At 45.4% G+C, this 16,971-nt stretch overlaps 1 protein-coding gene across 7 annotated transcripts in view; it reads right to left on the bottom strand.

The window, feature by feature from the left end:
• Positions 1 to 16,971, bottom strand: part of PPP2R5C (protein phosphatase 2 regulatory subunit B'gamma) — a 166,988-nt gene that overhangs the window by 146,842 nt on the left and 3,175 nt on the right. The window lies entirely within an intron of this gene.

Genomic DNA, 16,971 nt, shown 5'->3' with positions numbered 1-16,971 from the left:
ATTTTTAATGCCGGAAAGTCCAGCCTGAACCTGATCAAGCCCTGAGGTCTAACCACCAGTTCTTAGGAAAATACAAGAGAGAGGGGAGTGTGTTAACCAAAAGCAAAGCGATCTGGACGCAGGGAACCAGGGAACGTGGGGGAATGGCAGGAGGTGTCCTCCCACAGCACCTGGCAGTCGAGCCACCACACTTCAGCCCAGATGAGCCTCCGCTGTGGGCCCTGTTACATGCAAGCAGCCCCTCCCCCCAAGCGGCGACAACTAAGAGCGTCTCCAAACATTGCCAAATGTCCCTTGGGGGGCAAAATCACCCTTGGTTGACTATCATATCTCTCAAACGTATGGGAACAACCTGATTTAACAATTAAATTGCAAGGAGAAAAAGGAGAGGAGGAACCAGCACATATCACAACCTAGTGTAATGTATGTACCTGATTTGGATCTCAGGACTCAATTCAATTCAGGACCCAAACCAACCAAATGAAAAAGGGAGGAGCGGAGGGGAGATTTAATGCTTACTCCTGAGAGTAAGGAATTGCAGTTAATATTTTTAGGTGAGGCAATCACGTTCTGGTTCTTGGAGTCCTTGTTGGAGGATACCACAGGTGGGACTTACAAATAAAATACGATGACTGAGATTTGCTTCAAAATAATGTAGTGTGAAGAGAGGGCCATGCATATGGAGGAGGAGGCCTGGATAAGACAAGATAGGTTGCAGTGGATGATGGCCAAGGCTGGGCAATGGGGACCTGGGGCTTCCCTATGTGATTCCCTCGACTACTGTGTATGTGAAAATAGTCCAAATGAACACGTTATTCCTCCCTGCATTAACCCTAGCCTCTATAGACCAGACAATCAGAACACCTCCCCTCATCTTTCTCCCAATCATATTTTCAGTGTTGGTGGTACAGTGGTGAGCACAGCTGCCTCCAATCATATTTTCATACTGTTATCGGACTGACCTTTCTAAAGGTCCATCAGACCATTCCCCTGCTCACAAGATGCCAGTGGCTCCCCACTGCCTGCGGGAGGAAGTTCAAACTCCGTAGCATGGGGTTTGAGCTCAGCCGCTGTCTCCCCCACGCTTATTTTTCCAGGACTCATCTCTCAATGTATGGGAGAGATGAGTCTCTCCTCTATTTCAGGAATGCTGGGCCACTCTCAGATTCTCAAATGTTCTCTGACCCTGCCCTGTTTCAATGCCTGTTTCTTCAGCATGAAATGCCCTCTTCCCGTTCCCAAACTCTCACCCCCACACAAAGCTTTTGATCTACTCAGCCTTCAGTTCTAGCTCAAATGCCATTCTCTTTAATGTTTTCCCCACTCATACACGCAGCCAGGCCCCACCATCTCCTCAGTGTTCTTAAGGGGGTTCCCTTACACTTCCATCAGGCTTGGAATCCCATGTCTGCTTCTACAAAGAGATTCTGAGCTTGTTGAGAGCATGGACACATCTCATGTCCCCGTTATCTGCCAACACTCAGGCAGGCTCCGGAGCTTGCTGCGTCTCCTTCACACAGTCACTGTCTCTCACGTCCTTAATTCCAGCCTTCACACAACCACTTCCATGCACACTTGATGTTCCAGCAATACCAAACTACTTGTCCTCCCAGACAAAACCTAGTTTTGTATGTCTTTTCAGATATTTTATTTTTATTTTTAATTTTTTTGAGACAGGGTCTGTCTGTCACTCAGGCTGGAGTGCAATGGCACAACCACGGCTCACCGCAACCTCAACCTGCTGGGCTCAAATGATTCTCCTCCCTCAGCCTCCTGAGTAGCTTAGTCTACAGGCACTCACCACCACGTCTGGCTAATTTTTGTATTTTTTGTAGAGACAAGGTCTCACTGTGTTGTCCAGGCTGGTCTTGAACTCCTGAGCTCAAGCAATCCAATCTGCTGTGGCCTCCCAAAGTGCTAGGATTACAGGTGTGGTGAGCCACCGCACCCAGCCTTGGATCTTTTAAAAGTGCATTTGGCTCAAGGTAGTATGATACTGGCATAAGGACAGACATACAGATTGATGGAATAAAATTGAGAGCCAAGCCCATTCACCGGGGAAAGAACAGCCTCTTCAACAAATGATGCTGGGACAACTGGAGAGCCATATGGACAAGAATGAAGGTGGATCCCCCCTCACACCACAGGAAAAAAACGAATTCAACATGAATCACAAACCTAAACAGAAGAGCTGAAACCACACAACTCTTAGAAGAATACAAAGGTAAAGCTTCATGGCCCTGGATTTGATAATGGTTTCTTAGCTATGACACCAAAGGTGCAAGCAACTAAAAAGAAAACAGATAAACCAGACTTCATAAAAATTAAACATTTTTGTGCAAAGGATATTATCAAGAAAGTGAAAAAACCCACAGAGTGGGAGAACATATTTGCAAATTGTATAAGTGTCTAGTATCCAGAATATGAAAAGAACTCTAACAACTCAATAACAAAAAGAAAACCCGATTAAAAAATGGGCAAAGGACTTGAACAGGCATTTCACCAAAAAAGATATACAAATGGCCAAACACATGAAAAGATGCTCACCACCTTTAGATGTTAGGGAAATGTAAATGAAAATTACAATGACATACCACTTCACATCTGCTGGGATACCTATTCTTTTTCAAACTGAAAAATAACTTGTTAGCATGGCCAGGCACCATGGCTCATGCCTCTAACCCCAGCACTTTGGGAGGCTGAGGCAGGAGGATTGCTTGAGCCCATAAGTTCAAGACCAGCCTGGGCAATATAGTGAGACCCCTTTTCTACATTAAAAAAAAAATAGCCAGGTATGGTGGCATGCACCTGTAGTCCCAGCTACTCAGGAAGCTGAGGCGAGAGGACAGCTTGAGCCCAGGAGTTCAAGGCTGCAGTGAGCAATCATTGTACCATTGCATTCCAGTCTAGGTGACAGAATGAGACCCTGTCTCAACAAAAAACAAGTGTCATAAAGGACGTGGAACAACAATTGGAATCCTTGTATATTACTGGTGAGAATGTAAAATGGGGCAGCTGATATGGAAAACAGTTTGGTGGTTCTTCGGCAAGTTAAACATAAAATCACCATCCAAAGCCAGGTATGGTGGCTCAAGCTTGTAATCCCAGCACCTTGGGAGGCCGAGATGGGTGGATCACCTGAGGTCAGAAGTTTGAGACCAGCCTGGCCAACATGGTGAAACCCCATCCCTACTAAGAATACAAAAATTAGCCGGGCATGGTGGTGCTTGCCTGTAATCCCAGCTACTTGGGAGGCTGAGGCAGAAGAATCGCTTGAACCCAGGAGTCAGAGGTTGCAGTGAGCTGAGATGGCGCCACTATACTCCAGCCTGGGCAACAGAGCGAGACTCTGTCTCAAACACACAAACAAAAATGACCATCCATATGACCCAGCAATCTCACTCCTAGGCATATACCCAAAAGAACTGAAAACAAGTGTTCAAACAAAAATCGGTACACAATGTTCACAGCACATTATTCACAATAGCCAAAAGGTAGAAACAACTCAAATATCCATCAACTGATGAAATGAAATGTGCTATATTCAAACAATAGAATATTAGCTATAAAAAGGAACGAGCGTTTGGGAGGCCAAGGCAGGCGGATCACGAGGTCAGGAGCTCGAGACCATCCTGGCCAACATGGTGAAACTCTGTCTCTACTAAAAATACAAAAATTAGCTGGGCATGGTGGTGTGCACCTGTAGTCCCAGCTACTCGGGAGGCTGAGGCAGGAGAATGGCTTGAACCTGGGAGGTGGAGGTTGCAGTGAGCCGAGATTACGCCATTGCACTCCAGCCTGGGCGACAGAGCAAGACTCCATCTCAAAAAAAAAAAAAAAAAAAAAAAAGGGAATGAGGTATGACGCACGCTACAACATGGATGGACCTTGAAAGCATTCTGCGAAGTAAAGGAAGCCAGACACAGAAGGACAAATATTGCATGATTCCATTTCTATGAACTATTCAGAATCGGCACATCTACAGAGAGCAGACTGGTAGCTGCTAGAGGCTGGGGGAAGGGGAGTGAGGAGTGACTGCTGGTGGGAATGGGGCTTCCTTTTAGGGTGAGGAGGACTTTCTGGAATAGGTGGTGGAGAGGGCTGCACGACCCGCTGAGCATCCTTGAGTCTTCTGGGCTTATGGTGAGAACAGCAAGGGCCCCACGAAGACAGGGAGACACACACGCTTTGGGAGGATCAGCTGTTCTCAGTACAGAGAAGGCATTAGTGTTGGCTGAATAGGAAGTGAGAAACAACAGGTGTGCTTCCTCAGTTTAAGTGTTTACTCCTAAAATAAAAACTGGGTATCTATCTTAAAATGATAAGAAATCGCAGTAAAAAAGTATGATACTGTTTAGCCATCTGGTTTGGGCAACATCTAAAAAAAAAGGACTTGATTCTTCCCCTTTCGCCCTCTTCTGGAATGCTGGTTACAGGGAACTCACTCAGTGAGGGGAGAGATGACCTAGAATTTACTTTGGCCTCTTGATGTCTGGCTTAATGATGGGAAATTATTTTTCAAACTCAGTATTATCTGTCAAACCCAAATCAAAATAGTCGGCCCTTCCCTTCAGTAGAAGCCACTGAAAGTCGGTGGTCCCAGAGGGTTCCGAGCGAGCACCGTGGCCTCTCCCTGTGTGAACAGTGGCCGCACACGAGCAGCAGCTGCATTTTCTAGGAGGCAGGTGGGGGGGGGGGGGCACAATCTGAAATGCTATTTGAGACACCTGTCGGCCACTCACATGGAAGCTACGGGAATAAAGAGGAAGTCGTTCCCTCCCCTTCCCAGAGCCTCTCCACTGAACAGACACGGGGTCCCTGGGGGAGGATGTGTCTTGCTGTGAGGATCTGGGATTCTGGAGTCTCTGGCTGGGGGAAGGAGGTGGTGGGAGTGTCTGGAGACAAGGGAAGATGAGGTGGCCAGTCCACATGGCAAGGCAAGGTGTTGCCCAGAAGGGCCTTGAAATTATGCAGGAGTTCAGGTTCCCAGCCAGGGTAGGTGGACTGCTGGCCCTGGGCCCAGCCCCACTGCCAGGCCCACAGGGAGGTACAGAGGCAAAGGGTGTTACCTGCCTCAGTGGTACATGGTCCTCTCCCAAGTCTTCCCAACAAGCATGGCTGCACTTCCTCAGGTAGAGGAAACAAGATGCCAGAGGCGTCCCTCACGCTCAGGGACAACGCACCATTAGTTTCTAACAGAGACACAGCAAGCCCGAATGTCCAAGTGCCCTCACACCCCACAACCTTCTGTGCAGCCAGGCAACAGCACCCCAATATATTGGGAGTAAAAGGCAATCTGTGCAGCAGATACATGGAAGTCTATTAGTCTCTCTACTTTGAAATATTTCATGGAAACAGCAAAATGGGCAACTGGATTTGTGACAAAGCCTCTCTCCTAGATGTTTTATCATATAAGGGATTTACCAAATGAAACAAGCAGCTCTTTCCCTTCATTTAAACACTGCAATTCTCAAAATTCACAACTAGATATAAGATATTTATTGTTCAGTTGGGTAGGGCCGAATCACTGATCTCTCAGTATCTCTTAGATGGTGAATAGAGTCAAACAAAAAAGATACCTCTTCCACAGACCACGGCTAGTACTGGTTTCAGATACAGGCCCAGGGACCCATACTAGCAGCTTCTCCAAGTGCCAAACCCAATCTGGATTCCAGTAGGCCGCGGCTGGGAAGCCACAGCCCATGAACCACATCTGGCCTCCTGGTTATTTTTGTAAATCAAGTTTTACTGGCATACACTCACATCTGTTTATCCACCTGTTGTCTGTGGCTTCTCTCTTGCTGCAACAGCAGAGTTAAGTCGTTGCAGTAGAGACCACGCGCCCCCTGAAGCCTTGAATATTTACTATCTGGCCCTTTACAGAAAAAGGTTTACTGATTCTCGTGCCAGGACAACAATTTCTGGATGAGAGGAAGAAATAAAGGAAAACAGGACAGATTTCCCTGATGAAGGTCGATGATGCACTCACAATCAGCAAACCTCCTGAGCCTGCCTTACAAGTGAGAGTGAAGGAAGAGGCAAGTTACGACCTCCAGTAATAAAAAGATTTGTGGAGGCAGTCACTGGTGCATCTCAGCATAGCAATATTCAACAGATGCAACTTCCATCTGGCAACCACAAAGCAGTGTGGGGCTGGAGGGAGAAAGCAGGTGCTCTGTCCCTACAGAATCCCCCCGAGACCACACACTCGGAGATTGGGTATAGCAGAGGATAGGAGTGAGATATGCAGCTGAAAAGGAGATTGATGTTAGGTCTGAATACTGATCTCTCCATAGCCACCTTATCCCCACACACCTTCTCTGCAGAACATTGGTAAACTGAGTGCTTATGACAAGAAAAAGGGATTCTCCAAAGAAACCAGTCTGTCTAGGAAAACCTAAGGCTGCTAATGTAGGAGCTGGCACCTCAAAGCAAATTCTCTGCAGTTTAGTCTCTAGGGGCCAAAAGTCACAAGAGCCAGCTCCCAGCCAAGGCCTCTAAAGCAAGTGGTCAGATGACAAGCCCACCCACAGCCAGCTGTGCCAGTGCCTCATCTTTGCCTGTGTGAACAAAGAAACCCTTCATCTGAGAAGCAAAGTCTTCCAGTTGGTCTCCTTGTTCAGCTCTTGCCCCTCGTTCCCACACAGCAGCTAGGAAGATCCTCTTACTTCCCTACTCAAAACACCCCAGTGGCTTCCCATGACCCTCAGAATAAAAACTCAAAGCCCAACCAGACTCAGTGGTTCATGCCTGTAATCCCAGCACTTCGGAAGGCCGAGGTAGGAGGATCGGTTGAGGCCAGGAGTTTCAGACTAGCCTGGCTGACACAGTGAGACCCCTTCTCTACAAAAACATCCAAAAATCAGCTGAGCATGGTGGTGTGCACCTGTATCTCAGCCACTTGGAAGGCTGAGGAGGGAGGATTGCTTGAGCCCAGTAGTTCAAGGCTGCAGTGAGCTAGGACTGCACCACTGCACTCCAGCCTGGGCAACAGAGTGAGACCCTGTCTCTAGAAACAAAACCCCAAAACAACTCCCCCTCCCTGCCAAAATCCCAAAACCCTGTCTAGGCAGGCTGTTTATAAGATCTTACCCTACCTTGTCTGTGCTCGGCTCCCTACCTCCATCCCTCCTGCTCTGCCTACCCTCACTTTTCCTTAGTCAACTGAACACCTGGCAGTGGACGCGGCAAACTCACTTCCTCCATGGGGCCTTCGCACTAGCTGCTGCCTCTGGCTGAATGAATATCTTGCCCTAGATCTTTGCACTGTGGCCTCCTTCTTGACATTCACATTTCACTTTTCATGTCATCTGCTTGGTGAGACCATCCCTGACCACCTGAAGCAGCCTCCCAATCTCCAGCAGAGGGGCTGCCAGAGGGTCCTGTCCACCAGTGGTGTGTGGAGCTACGTGAGTGGTTTCGGTTGTCACCATTGTGTTGAGATCCCCAGGGCCATTGCTCTGCAAAGGTGGGACGCTCTCACGCCCAATGTCACTAGTGCCCCACAGAAAACACCTGCAGCTCCACACTCCACTTCTGTGCCCTCACTGGAGGCAAACTCCACGAGTGCAGGAACTCTGCACCCGCAATGGTGCTCAGCACATGCCAGGTCTCAGAATGAACCTGCTGGATGACTGAGAATGAAGGAATCCCCTAGAGGGAAGCTGCAGTGTCAGAGAAAACGGCCAAGATAAACAGGAACATGATACCGAGAGAGGGTATGATCCCTCCAGGGGACAGAAGGGGGACCTGACTCCAGAGCCCAGCCTCTGCCACACTGCACAGCTTCCGTGATCTGGACAGTGGCCCCATTCATAATCAGCAGGACAAAGTGGCTGTGCTCTGTGAAGCAGGTCTGAGAATGGGAGGAAGGTGAAGGGAGAACCTTGATTTCCGTATTACTTTATTATTTATTTATTTATTTTTTGAGGCGGAGTTGCATTCTGTCACCCAGGCTGGAGTGCAGTGGTGCAATCTTGGCTCACTGCAACCTCTGCCTCCTGGGTTTAAGGGATTCTCCTGCCTCAGCCTCCTGAATAGCTGGGACTGCAGGTGCATGCCACCACACTCGGCTTTGTAAAAAAATTTTTAATAGAGATGCGGTTTCACCATGTTGGCCAGGCTGGTCTCGAACTCCTGATCTTAGGTGATCCACCCGACTCGGCCTCCCAAAGTGCTAGGATTACAGGCGAGAGCCACTGCACCCAGCCGCATTACTTTATTTTTTAACCATGTGTGTTTTGAACCCAAAATAAATAAATAAATAAGAGAAAATGTCTATAAAGAAAGACTAGGAGGACAAAAGGTCGTGACTGCTCTTGGGTCTGTCCAAGTCCCGCTCCTATGGGCAATGGAATCTTTCTCGTGTGGGTATCAAGTGTAGGCCAACCACAGACCAAGCAGTAGACAGGGCCTCCCTCCCGTCTCACCACGCATTCCCTCTTCTTCTTGCCCTCCTCTTTCCTTAATTTTATCTACTTCCTTCTCTTTTGCCAATATAAGTCTTCTCTTCCTTTAAATTTAACCTTAAATTTGATATTTCATATTAAGAAGATTGATAGGTAACAAAATAAGTTCAATTAAATTAAATACACTCCCATAAGAATTATTTTGGAAAATACTGGTAGGGTCTGAAGTAGCTCTGTCCAACAGAACTTTCTGTGAAGCTGCAAATGTTCCACATCTGCTGGTCAACAGAGTAGCTGCTGGCCACATGTGGCTACTGAGCACTTGAAATGTGGCCCGTGCAACTGAGGGACTGAATTATTTACATAATTTTAATTTTCATTAATTTAAATTTAAATTTAAAATAGCCATATGCAGCAAACAACAAACATCTTGGCCAGGGCAGGTCTAACCCCTTCAGAGCCCCTTAGTAATTTGATATTACCACCGGGCCATGCCAGCCCTTGGTCAGAGCTAACACCTGCAGGCTGCAGGGTATCTGAAATTAATCTCTTGGGGGCCATTTTTGTGTTGTTGTTGAGATGGAGTCTCACTCTGTCACCCAGGCTGGAGTGCAGTGGTGTGATCTCAGCTCACTGCAACCTCTGCCGCCCAGGTTTTCAAGCAATTCTTACGCCTCAGCCTCCCGAGTAGGTGGGATTACAGATGCCTGCCACCAAGCCCAGCTAATTTTTGTAGTTTTAGTAGAGATAGGGTTTCACCATCTTGGCCAGGCTGGTCTTGAACTCCTGACCTCATGATCCACCCGCCTGGGCCTCCCAAAGTGCTGGGATTACAGGCATGAGCCACCGTGCCCAGCCACTCAATCTTATATTAAGAAAATATATACAAGATAGTGTGGTGGCACACACCTGTAATCCCAGCTACTTGGGAGGCTGAGGCAGGAGAATAGCTTGAACCCAGGAGGCAGAGGTTGTGGTGAGCCAAGATCGCACCACTGCACTCCAGCCTGGGCGACAGAGTGAGACTCGGTCTCAAAAAAATACACACACACACACACACACACACACACACACACACGAGATGAAGAAAAAGCCAAATGCCCTTAGTAAAGCATTTTTTCCCCCTTCTGGAGAGCTTAATTTCTAGGCTTGTTCTCTCACTCCCCCAGGTGGAGAACATGAAGATGACAACGCTGTTTGGATTTGGGAAGCAGCACTTCACTGCAGGAGCACTGGAGAGTCTCTGCTTAAAACAACATACTGATAGGAACGTGTGAGGTGATGAGAGAGGACACTGTGCTAAGCCAGACACCGCTGTGCCCTGACCTTTGGCAGGTACCCAGTGTTTAAGGAAACACTGGAGACCCGTCTTCGAATTGAAATATTCCAGATGAATCTTCCCTGTGATTTAGGAAAACATCACCGCATTTCATGTTGGTGGCAGACTGACTCACTCAGCTCCGCTAAGGATGCAGGTGGAAACCTTTCCACCATCACATGGCAGGGCTATAAGTTGCCATTCACCCTGCTGTTGCTTTAATGCAGGAACTTTGAGCTTCTTTCTTGAACTGGAAAATTTTAGATTTCATATCATTTGCTTGATGAGCTCTTTCTAGAATTGCATATACTGTAGCGAAGCTTTTACTGAAGAGGGAGAGGAATGCTGATCTTATCTATTGGCTTTAACCATGATACACACCCTAGGGTCCAATGTGCTTTCTGGAACTCCATAATTTTATGGTAAGCCTGTGTCTCCCTAGACGCTTTAAAGCGTCTGATTTTCTCACCCAAAGCTCCAGGTGGCTCTTTACGTGAAATGGGTTCCATCTTGTCCCATCCACTCAAGGACAATAAGATCTAACTGAGTGGGGGCCAAGTTACTCCCAAGTACACTGGATGTCCAGAAGCAACAGGTGCTACACTTCAAAAATGATGGAAACAGCCACTACTTCAGTTCCTAACAGGTCTTTATCTCCTCAATCCTCAACACAGTGCTCGCACAGAACAAGACATGCTCAAAACAAACCCTATCTTATAAAACATATTAAATATATATGTAACTATGCTCTACTGAGAAACATTCCCAAAATAAATTAAGAAACACAAAGCATAAAAGATCACAGAGAAACCTTTACAGTCACTGCCACATAATGACATTTCAGATAACAACAGACTGCACAAATGATGGTGGTGCCTTAGATTATAACACCATATTTTTATGGTATCTTTTCTATGTTTAGATACACAAATTCTTGCCATTGTGTTACAGGTGCCTACAGGGTTCAGTTAAATGACATGCTGTACAGGTGTGTAGCCTGGAGTGACAGGCTATTCCATATGCCCTAGGTGTGTAGCAGACTACCACCTAGGTTTGTGTTAAGCACATGCCATCATGTTTACAAAACAACAACACTGCCTAACAACACAGCTCTCAGAACGTACCCCCTCATTTCAGCGATGCATAACTGTATTTAAATGGAAATCCTATTTTGAAGTGCTTTAATTAAAATAAGATCTTATGAGGCTATACTTTTTACCACTGACCTTTTAACCAAGATCTTATGAGACTACACTTTTTTCCACTGAATATGTAAAAGAAAACTAAGAAAAAAACCAAAATACTCTACTTTTTAAAATTTTCCCAAGACATTAGAAAAAAACCTAAGTACCATAATCTTCTGCTTTAGTATACCGTTATTTATTTAAAATGAATTACACTGAATAAAAATTCTACATTAAAGTTCCCTTATTGGATCAAAAAAGTGATAAATAAGCCTCTTAATAAACAAGTTTTTTATTGTTGTTGCTAATTTACAGTATCAGAAAACTCAGCAACCTAACTGACTTCAAGCTCTCCTTTTCAGTCCTTTTAAAACCCACCAACTCAATACTTCTTGACTCTAGGTCCTAATATATATGGCAAGATCAAAGAAGACTCGAGCTCAACTGATGCCTTCAAGGACTGAATCTAGCTAGGAAGGCAAGTCACAGGGGAACGAAGGTCACCTAACGCAGTATACATGACACAGAACTGCGTACAGCCAGCCACTGGTCTAGTAAGTAATTGCTATAAGCATTTAAAATATGGAAAACACACAGTCCAAGATGGTGAGAAACAGCTTCACTGAAGTTTCTGGATAGATGAGCTTGAGTTGGAGCTAAAAAGATGAAAGGGGCGGGGCACGGTGGCTCATGCCTGTAATCCCAGCACTTTGGGAGGCCGAGGCAGGCGGATCATGAGGTCAGGAGACCGAGACCATCCTGGCTAACACAGTGAAACCCCGTCTCTACTAAAAATACAAAAAATTAGCCGGGCGTGGTGGTGGGCGCCTGTAGTCCCAGCTACTCGGGAGGCTGAGGCAGGAGAATGGTGTGAATCCGGGAGGCGGAGCTGGCAGTGAGCGGAGATTGCGCCACTGCACTCCAGCCCGGGTGACAGAGCAAGACTCCATCTCAAAAAAAAAAAAAAAAAAAAAAAGATGAAAGGATTCAGATGGCCAGCAGAGAATGGGGGTAGAGCATTCTAAAAGAGGGGTTCTCAAAGTGTGGTCTGGGGTGTGTCCTTTGACCCTTTCAGGGGTCCACAAGGTCAAAACGGTTTTTATGATAACATGAAGATGTGATTTGCCCTTTAAAGCGTCATTATGGGGAGTTTTTCACAGGCTACACATACGAAATCAGAACTGCTTGCGTGCAGGGGCAGACAGCTACCTTCGATGGAGCCGGACGTTAAACAGATTTGCAAAAACAGAGCCATGCCACTTTTCTCAGCAAATTAAAAAAAAAATTCTTTCCACATAAATGTTTTTTATGTCAATATGTAATGGGTGTTATTGTTATTATTAGATGAACTATTTAAAAACGTTCAGCTTTAATTTCTAAGGAAAAATATCGGTAGATAGATATAACTCACTAAATAAAACCTCTTTGGGGTGCTCGATAATTGTGAAGAGTATAAAGGAGTGATCTCCCTTCTGTGTGAGCACTCACTGCTGTTCCAAAGGAAATATAATGCTCAGATGAATATGTGCCAGGCATGGTTTGTAAGCAAATGTACATATCTTGGAAAGGTGTCTTTATAGTGCAGTGGCTCAACAGGGGGCGATTTGATCCTCCAGGAGACATTAGACAATGTCCAGACAATGTCTGGATGCATTTTGGTTGTCACAGTTGGTGGGGGCAGTGGGCCACTGGCATCCAGGGGTAAGGCCAGGGATGCTGGTGAATGTCCTACAAAGTAGAGGACCACTGGGCAGCCCCACAACAAAATATCTTGCCCCACAGTCAAGTGTTCAGATGGGAACCCTTGGTCTAGAGCAGTGGAGGTCACAAAGGAGGTACCTGGGGTCTACTGACCTTGCAGCTTGTGATGTAGGACAGGAATGGGGGCTAGAGAAGGGAGCTGCTTAAGGAAGAACCCACCACTCCCTCATGCCTCAAGGGCAGCAAGCTCAGGACATCTGCCTCCTAACAACCCCAAAGCTCGGGAGCTGAGGCTGTGGCTGCCAGGGATGGATCCTCCCCGCAGAACCTCTTTCTGATGCCCCTGGGCTCTAAGGAAAGACCATGGGGGAGGCGCTGGGAAGAGGGAGCCAAGACATGGCAATTAAAAGCAAATGATTCCATTTACTCCATAATCATTACATATGAATTTCAAAAAGATTTTTAAAGTATTACTTCTCTTGGTCTTCTCTGGGTTTCACTGAAGTTCAGCTTAGGGTTGTATGGAAAAAAAGGTGGGAAGAGACTGATGGAAGCTAAGGCATGGGAGGTTCTAGCGAAAGCCCCAAGCTCAGAAGTGAGCCTACAGGGGTGTCAGGGGCTCTCCTTGGAGGAGTCGTGCCGAACAAAATGACTGTCCTTGTCCTCCTCCTTACTCAGGTGAAAACTCTTGCTACAGAGACTGTGAAAAGGAGTATTTCTTGCAAAGATATTTTTCATAACAATGTTGTTAACATTTAATGGGTGTATTATTAAATATTTTTAAAATTTCAATTTTAATTTCTAAAAAAATTACCCTTCCGCCTAGCACCTATGCGACCTGAGGTGACTGTCAGTCTCCCTAGGTCTAGACCATCAGGGAGTGGTGGCACTGGAATGTAAAGGGACAGATTATAACAGGAAAAAATTTACTAAAGGTAGAAGGTGGCGAAGCTAGCTAACGAGTTGGAGAGAGGATTGTTCTTTCTCTTCAGCAACAGATATTATGTAAGAGTTGCTGTAGAGACTTTCAAACAAAACTAAGCTGAAGCAGGTGTAAAATACATGACAATACTCAAACGACCTTTAATGTGCTTAAAACGAATCACTTCACAAAAAGCATGAACACTTCTAAAAATGTAACATTGGACACAGTACACAAACTTAAAAGAAACAACGCCCACCTATGGTCTGATCTTACAAAATGGACTTGAGGAAACTCAGAGCAATTTATTAACATTCTAAATAATCATAAAATGTGCCTAGTTATGTTTCCACAGATTTGAAGGTTACACTGAGAACAGATGGTCAAAAGTGAGTCTCCTTTGTCAATCTCCACGGAATTTTCCAACTTCAAGTGACCCATGAGCCCGTTTTTTGCCTCTTTCCTTAAGACTTCCTATGAAATAAATCAGCAATAAGTAGTGGGAAGAAACTTTTATTTCCAGGACACATGTGCAGAAACAACAAGTCAAAATTAACCATTCTATCTGAAAGAGAAGAAACATGTACCAACACATGTCATTCAAGGAGTAGAAGTTTCCAGAATAAGGCAAAAGTTACAGGGCAGCAGTTATGACCTTTAATAGAATTTTGTTACACTGAAAGATACAGCCTGCCATACTTGCAGGGAAAATGTCTTTCAAGAAGGGTAACACCCAGTTTCTTCCACATTTAAAAATAGCCTAATCTTAAACTTATCAAATCATTTTAGGGATGAGAAAACAGGGTCACACAAGTTAGGTGACATCATTTATGGCAAAGCAAGAATCGGCATGTTTATTTTCTAACCCCCAAGCTGAAATATTTTCCACTGTACCACTCTACCCTATACTCCAGGACTTCATCTTTCTTACTGAAAAACCCAAACCATCAAATGTCCCCTTGTTCTACCCAAGAATTGTTCTGCAACATACGCCACCTGCTTCCTTGCTTTCTATGAGGCTGAAGACTAGACAGGCAGGAGTTTATTATACAGACCTGCCATATACTTGAAGTAGTGTGTTAAGTCAACCAGAGGCCAGGTTCTTGAATGCTTTCTCTGTTTGGATTATTTCCATGCTGTCTGGCTGCTCTGCCCTGGACAGGTCCCTGCTCTGCACATCTCTCAAGGCTGAGAAGCCCCAACTAGGGTAACTGTCCCATCAGAAGGTGAGTTCACTGGGTAACGGGAGCAACTGCTCATTGTGAAGGTGACGTGATGTTAAAAGGCTTGAAAGGGGCTGCGTGGTGGCTCACGCCTGTAATCCCAGCACTTTGGGATGCTGAGGCGGACGGATCACCTGAGGTCAGGAGTTCGAGACTAGCCTGGCCAACAAGGTAAAACTCCGTCTCTACTAAAAATACAAAAAAAAAAAAAATTAGCTGGGCATGGTGGCGGGAGCCTGTAATCCCAGCTACTTGGGAGGCTGAGGCAAGAGGATCACTTGAACCCGGGAGGTGGAGGTTGCAGTGAGCTGAGACCGTGCCATTGCACTCCAACCTGGGAACAAGAGTGAAACTCTGTCTCAAAAAAAAAAAGGCTTGAAAGCAGCATGGGAATGTCAAGCCTATTTAAATTGTTCAGGTTAAAATATTCAAGTTAAGAGTAATACTGAGAGAGGGGAGAGGGAAAAAGTGTGCAATAATGGTTTAATTCACCTGCATGAGTCAATCATATTTGGTAAGTGGGTGGAACTAGAAGTGAAGCAGTGAGCTGAAGACTGAGGGGAAAAAAAACAATAATAAAATTTAAGGGTCAACTCAAAGGTCAAATGAACAGAAGTGTCCCAACTTGTATTCCTGAAAAACAATTTACACAGTGATCTGCCAAGTGTCAAGCTTAATATGCCAGGTTGCCTCTGGTATCCTTATGAGGAAGCAGTGAAGGGCCCAACATTTCAGTGTTTTCAGTGGTAATTTCAAGCTCTGTAGCTCCAGCTCTTAGACAGTAGCACTAGAAAAAATACAAAAAGACAAGTGGGGCATCATACTCAGGCACTGCAGGCCACACCGCAGGTCTCACACGGCTGGCAAACTGCTTTCAAAACACACATTTCACATAGTAGTGGTTTTGGTATCTTTGAACTACTGAGATTTTTCAGGTTTAAACTTAACATTATTCATCCTTACAGCCAGGATCTTCCCACTAAAAATAGAAATAAATGAAATATACACACTGATGCTCCTTTGTATAAGGAATATAGCTAAAGTAAGAGGATATAGGCACATTAGCAAGAAAGCTCTGGGGAGAAGAAATCTTAGCAGTTTTAATGAAAGATCAAAAGACCAAAAAAAAAAAAAAAGGCATATAGCATATACCTTCATAAAGCACCTACATTTCATCTTCATCGAAATGAATTTAGTCAAAAGGGTTACAGGGAAGAAATAAACAAGTCAAATCCCAGCATGGCACAGTAAACCTCAGTTGTCTGCTATAAAGACAGGGAGGGACAGACTGGCACAAATGATCCTAACTATTGACATTTAAGGAACCTTTTGGATTTCTGCTTTTTGCTTTGGGGAGGGCAACAGATTTGCTGGAATAAACCACCTGCTGAAGAGGAGGGAGGTTCAGAATACACCAAATGATAGAAAAGAGAGAATGCAGGGCTAAAAAAAAGTCCACTGCAGATCATCGCCAGTTAACTGTGTTTCCCAGACAGAACTGAACTCATTCTAATTTGGCTTACAGGAAGAAGTCTGACACTGGCAAATAAACGTCATTTGTGATAAGACTGGGGCCTCAATGATCCAGTTCTGGATAACTGACACTCTATTAACCCAATTATGTGCTACCCATGGATTCAAAAGGACCTACTGGCTCTGCCTGGGTCCACGCAGCTCCTGGACCCTTGGCCCTAGGTGCTCCAGTTCAACAATTAGTCACAAGGAAGAAAAGGCAAAGGAAAGTGGTGACTCTGCAAATCCTCTGAAGGCACTTCACAGTGTGAAGGAACAGCATCAACCTTGGTCAAGTAGATGCAATGCTCACTTGGCATTCCAGCTGTTCCTCAATGAGGCCAAAGCCAAGAAGCAAAGAAATTCACAAGTGGCTGACGCACAAGTGCGCGCGCGCGCGCGCACACACACACACACACACACACACACACACACACACACACACACAGACAGAATATGAACAATAATAAAATACCAAAACTAGGTAAATTTTTTCAAATACCAACATTATTGGGGAAAGAGGCCAAGGGACCGTCAACAGAAATAGGGAGCTAGCCCAGGACGTCAGTAGCAGAGATGGTTTGAAGGAAAACAAGGTGATGGAAGAAAAAGAACTAACCACTGAGTTGCCTGGCAGCTTGCAATGGAAGTGGCGGTGGGGGGATGACCCTAAAGCTAAAAGCAACATAGCAACACCATAGAC

The sequence above is a fragment of the Gorilla gorilla genome, chromosome 15, assembly GCF_029281585.2.
Source record: "Gorilla gorilla gorilla isolate KB3781 chromosome 15, NHGRI_mGorGor1-v2.1_pri, whole genome shotgun sequence".
In the NCBI taxonomy this organism is placed as follows: Eukaryota; Metazoa; Chordata; class Mammalia; order Primates; family Hominidae; genus Gorilla; species Gorilla gorilla.
The sequence above is the reverse complement of the archived record's forward strand: the minus strand, read 5'-3'. Positions and strand labels throughout refer to the sequence as shown.